Consider the following 5,883-nt stretch of genomic DNA (forward strand, 5'->3'; position numbering starts at 1 on the left):
CTCAACCGGTATAAATTATTCGGCACTAAAGGCCCCCCTTTCGTACCGGTTGCTTACGAACCGGTATTAATGGCGCCTCCACGTGGGCGCCCGGAGAGCTCAGGGCTAAGGAGCTTTGGTACCGGTTGGTAATACGAACCGGTACCAAAGGTTCCCACCCACGGCGAGGAATTTGCTCGAATCTCTGCCGCGGCGAGAATTGAAGTTTTAGGGTTTTTGGAGGGGTTTAGGGATATCGGTTTGTTTCATATCGCGTCGATGCACCGAAACGTGTTTGGGTTTAGGTAGTACATGAAGATCAATATGATGCATAGCAAGTTGGTGCATATAATATAACACACATGTAATTGCATAAGATCGCAAATTAAGAAGCACTATGCATGAAGATCGATCTTCATGCATAGTAGTGGTACTCTCCGAGCCGTACTCTATATATTACATGTAGCATAGTGGTACTCTTCGAGCCAACTATATATGTAACATGTACATCTTCATTCATAGTGGAACTCTGCGAATGGTGGTATGACGTCCCGAAGGAAGAATCCCGCCAATTCCTCGCCTATTGCTATGAAGCGGTCATCGATTGAGAGCTTGTTCCGCTTTGTTGCCAACTATAAAAGAATAAGATACAAATGAGTACATGAGATATGTGTGTGTGTGTGTATATATATATTCAAACCACAATGAAACAACTATTACTTAAACTCAGCACAACTTATGATAAGAAAACAAATTTGTGAATATTGTTTTCGTACCTCTTTATTTCTTGCATTATTCATTCTCTCGTTGACAATTCCGTGGATGTACTCGCAAACGTAGAATCCACGAGAGATCAGTCCCTTGTGGTTGTTGCGGGCATTTCTTTACAAGAATATAAGTCAATCAAACAATAGTCAAGTATGATAATAAAAGGTGTGTGGACCTAGGTAGTACTACTTACTTTCGCCTTCCATCGCAGCCTCTGTGGCCATTCATGGGAGGTATCTTCCTTGATGAAAGTTGCCCATACGCTGCCCGACAAAAGAAAATGCATAAAAGAGTTATCAATTAGTTCATAGCAGGAAATTAACGAAACAAACCGATAACAATTAAAATTACCTTTTGAGCATTAAATAACAAGACAAGTATAGTTCCGGTTCTTTGCTTAGTGAGTCAAAGACTTCAACTTCTCCAGATTTGCATATTGATGACGAGAAGAATAAAGTGAAACCTACGCACGTTTAAATATGTAGTGTCATATATATAAGTCATTAGTTAAAATTTTGACATACGGTGAGCAAAATATAATGTGTTATAAGACAAGTAAGACTCACCGGAAGTTGTAAGGCCAAATTATTAGGTTTTTGTCACGTTGTCGCTTCAAAAACCTTAGCAAAGTCTCCGGTGTATCCTTGTTATAGACGGGATCTTCTATGGTTTTAACATGCATTGTGTGCGGGTCAATGAACCCAATGTGCGTGATTTCATCCCTTTTGCATTCGTGTATCTTCGATCTGCATAATATAGCGCACAAAGGATTATAATCTGCAGACAATGAACGAGCTGAGCTAAAGACTTCTCAAATTAAATAAATCACTTACAGACAATAGGAACTGATGATAGATTTGTCGAGGGCCCGGAGATTGTATAACTGGAAAAGCTCGTTGAAGTCAACGTTCACACAGTATTCCTGGAAGTAGTGCTCTTCCCTAACTCGCACCATGATAGTCTCGATCCCTTTCTTTGAGGCATCAAGGTACCACGAATGCAAGTTACGCATACGTGTTGGTAGCTTCCGAGATTCTCGACCAAATCTTTCCCTTGAACAAATTGATATGCTCGTTCAGCCAAGGCGTAATCGGTTGTGTCTTGTCGAGAACTTTGAACGGCCTTCCCGTCAAACACCTTGAGAGGCTCGACCGATTGAACGGGTTGTTGTCCGAGCTGGTAGACTTGGTGTATCCCTTTTATCTCCCTGATACCCGATTTAACGGGTTTTGTCGCCTCGATCATCTTGTCATACGACCTTTCAATAGAACGCCTATAGTCAGATGGCGGCGATGGTACAGGGTCATATAGATTCTCAACGGTACGCACAACTTTCACCGGATCTAGTGTCTTCTCGAAAGGTATCTCTGGCACTTTTGGTGCAAAAAATTTCTTCACCTCGGCCTGAACGGCCTCCGCTCTTTCCTCTGGAGTTTTTTCCCAAGGTAACTTCTCGTAGGCGGCAGTTGTTTCTCCTTTCTAGCTTTCTTCCTAGGCGGCGTACCGTTCCGCTTAACGGACGCTGTCTTACGCGGAGGATCTCGAGATGGTGGACTCACGCTGGGGTCCCTCTCGGGTAGGTGTGGACTTTGTCTGCTCACCGGGACCGCCACCAGGAGGAGTCGATGGCATTTGCTGCTCATGTGTAGGAGTCGGTGGCCTTTGCAAAAGGACGACGTACTTCTTCGGCCATAGGGCGAAACCGTGCTTGACATCGGCCGGTGTCCTCTCATCTTCACCTCTAGGAATATCAAGCTCCACTTTTTCAAAACCCGAAACAACTTCATCCACCCCGACACGAACACAACCAGGTGGAATGGGCATATGATGGTGCATTGCTCCATCTTCACTTGGGTACACATAGCCGACCACCACCTTAACGTGACGCGGTCCTGATTAACATATGTAGCTCGCAATCTGTCTTCTCCGTGACATAATCCACGGGGTAGCTTCCTCCACATCCGTCAAGATGCGAGGAACCGACACCGCTTCTTCGCCGAGATGGGGCAGCATCGGCTTGTGGATCCCGTAGAAACAGCGGCTGGTCGGGTGCCCTCTCGATTTCTCTCAAGAGCCTCCACCCTAGTTAACAATTCCGTTACAATGTCGGCGTCCTTCTTCTTCTTTCGCGAACGGCTTCTATAAGTGTCGCGCTGTCCGGCCACGCTTCCTTCATGGTGAGACCCGGGCGAGCTCGTACCCGTCCAACATGTTCGGTGGTTCCCCGGAGCGAGTGTCAGCTCGTCATTCTCTCGATCGGGAATGTACTCTCCCTTTCTCGACCTTTTCAATTGCATCTACAAGCTTCGGTACGATATCCTCAATTTTTTCCTTCCATTTTCCCTTCGCAACGATCAGCCCTGTCTTTGGGTCCAACCCCGCCCCATGAGCGAACAACCAGTAACTTGGACCGTTCGGGCCAGTCCCATGTCCGTGGAACGATTCCATGATCCATCGAGTTTATTCTCAAACGCTGTCCACTTCGGAATGGCACTCTTGTAGCCACCGACCCCAAATGATGCGGAAGTTTCTTCTTTGCAGCATTTTCGGTATTTTTCTTCGATCGGGACACAAAAGTAGACGATTTCTTATAGTCCTTAAATGCGGCCCGGTGATCTTTTATCTTCACTAGAGTATCATCGAATACTCGGATCTTCATTCTTATATTTGTCCCATAAATTTTTCTTGAAGGTCCGGAATTGTATGGCCATCTTCTTCCATGTCCATTCCTTGACTTTATTCTTCTGGCCTTCCGTCATGTCTTCCGGTAGGCTGAACTTTGTCATGAGCGTGTCCCAAAGTAAATTTTTCATCGCGTCGTTGACATAACTAGCACCACTCTCCGGGTTCTTCGGCTTATGCCACTCTTGAATGCTGATCGGTACATGGTCCCTAACAATAACTCCGGATTGACTTATAAATTTGCGGCAAAACTCCTTGGGCTCCACTGGTTCACCACTATCCTTGAATGCCGTGAGGGCTAACCTGCCCTCGCCCTTTAGCACCCGCGTCGGGCCTCGTTTTGATCTAACAGACTTGCTCGATGATCCAGAAGGCTAAAAGAAAAAATTATTTGTTAATAAGTGCAATACAAATAAATGAATGCATCTAGGGATGAACATATAGACTAATTGATACATAGATATACACCTCGCCGGAGTTTGTGATGGACACTTCGTTGTCTCTTCTAATTTGTTCAGACTCAAGTCCCTCGCCGAAATCATTCAGAAAATCTTGGAAATCGTTGTCATCTCCATCGTCGGGTTGCGGACCACGGGCACTCTCATAGATCAATTGCTGCACCGCTTCTTCCCCTCCTCATCTCGGACGAAGGTGCCGTCCTCCATACCTCAATGTCACTCGCAAAATTAAGAAAGCAATTAGAAAACAATTCAAATGAAGAAAGCAAAAACCCTAACACTCGGCGCTCCTCCTCTCGCTCTTCTCTATTTTTGTCGACCCTAACCCTAACACTCGACGCGCTGTTCTCTCTATGTCGTGGCGGCACCGCCACGGACTCGGCACCGCTACGGCACCCTAACCCTAACACTCGGCGCTATTCTCTTCTCGCTCTTCTCTCTTTTCTCGACCCTAACCCTAACACTTGGAGCTCCTCCTCTCGCGAGCTCACGGTACGGCGACAACAACGGAGAAAAAAAGAGAGAACGACCTATAGTAAATCAGTATTCCCTCTCTCTGCGTCTCCGGCCGCGACCAGCTACAACGCCCGGTGAGACATCCCGGCGGTTGGGCGACGCGCCTCAGCCCGAACAACCGTCCGCGGCGGCGGCAGCGATTAACGCCCATCGAAGCCCTCGACCGCGCGGCGGCGCTTCACCCGGCCCGCGCGCTGCTCCACGGCAGCGGACGACCCTAGTGGACCACGGCCCCGGCCGTGGCGGCCGGCGCGCTCACGACGCCGCCCACACGGCGTCGCTCGTTCTCGCCGGCCACCCGAAGTGGCCGCGCCCGTGCGCCGCGGCCTCCTGGCGGCGACTCCGGCGACGGGTAGCTAGCCTCGCCGGGCGTGGAGCACGCGCGCGGCTGGCCGGCGTCGCCGCTGCGCTGGCCGGCGCGCTACCCTCACGCACGGCGGCGGCGCGGCATTTCGTCGAACACGCCTGCGGGCGTGCGTGAGGGGAGGCCGGCAGCGAGCTCACCGCGCGCGGCCGTGGGCGTCGCGCGAGCCGTCCGGCGAACGCGCGGCGGCGTGGTGAGGCGACGCCGGGGCACGGCGGGGCGTGGTGAGGCGACGCGCGGCGGCGCCGACGGCCGGACAGAGGCGGCGCGCGTGCGGCGGAGGGAAGAAGGCGCGGGGAGGGAGCGGCGGACTTGCCTGCGGGCGCGGCGACGGCGACGCGCGTGGCTCGCGGACGGCCGCGGCGTGGCTCGGATGGCGGCGCGGCGTGGCTCGGATGGCGGCGCGGCGTGGGTGCGGACGGCGGTGCGGCGTGGGTGCGAACGGCGGCACGGCGCAGCGTCGGCGGCGGATTTGTGAAATTGGGGAAGTTTTTCGCCGCGCGCCTAAGTGAAAACAGGGGAGAGGACCTTTGGTACCGGCTGGTGCCACCAACCGGTACGAAAGACCTTTCGTACCGGTTGGTGGCACCAACCGGTACCAAATGTTTTTTTTGTTTTTCTTTTTCTTTTTATGTTATCTTTTCTTTTGCTGTTTCTTTTTCTATTTCTTTTTTTCTTTTCTGTTTCTTTTTTACTTTTCTGTTTCTTTTTACTTTTCTGTTTCTTTTTCTTTATTTTCTATTTCTTTCTTTTATTATTTTCTATTGCTTTTCTATTTCTTTTCTATTTCTTTTCTTTCCTTTTCTTTTCTATTTCTTTTTTTCTTTTCTGTTTCTTTTTTACTTTTCTGTTTCTTTTTTCTTTTTTTTTTCTTTTTCTTTATTTTCTATTTCTTTTCTTTTTATTATTTTCTATTGCTTTTCTATTTCTTTTCTATTTCTTTTCTTTCCTTTTCTTTTCTATTTCTTTTTTTCTTTTCTGTTTCTTTTTTACTTTTCTGTTTCTTTTTACTTTTCTGTTTCTTTTTCTTTTATTTTCTATTTCTTTTATTTTGATTATTTTCTATTGCTTTTCTTTTCTTTTCTTTTTCTTTTCTATTTCTTTTCTTTCCTTTTC

The sequence above is a fragment of the Lolium rigidum genome, chromosome 6 (assembly GCF_022539505.1).
Source record: "Lolium rigidum isolate FL_2022 chromosome 6, APGP_CSIRO_Lrig_0.1, whole genome shotgun sequence".
NCBI classification, from domain to species: domain Eukaryota; kingdom Viridiplantae; phylum Streptophyta; class Magnoliopsida; order Poales; family Poaceae; genus Lolium; species Lolium rigidum.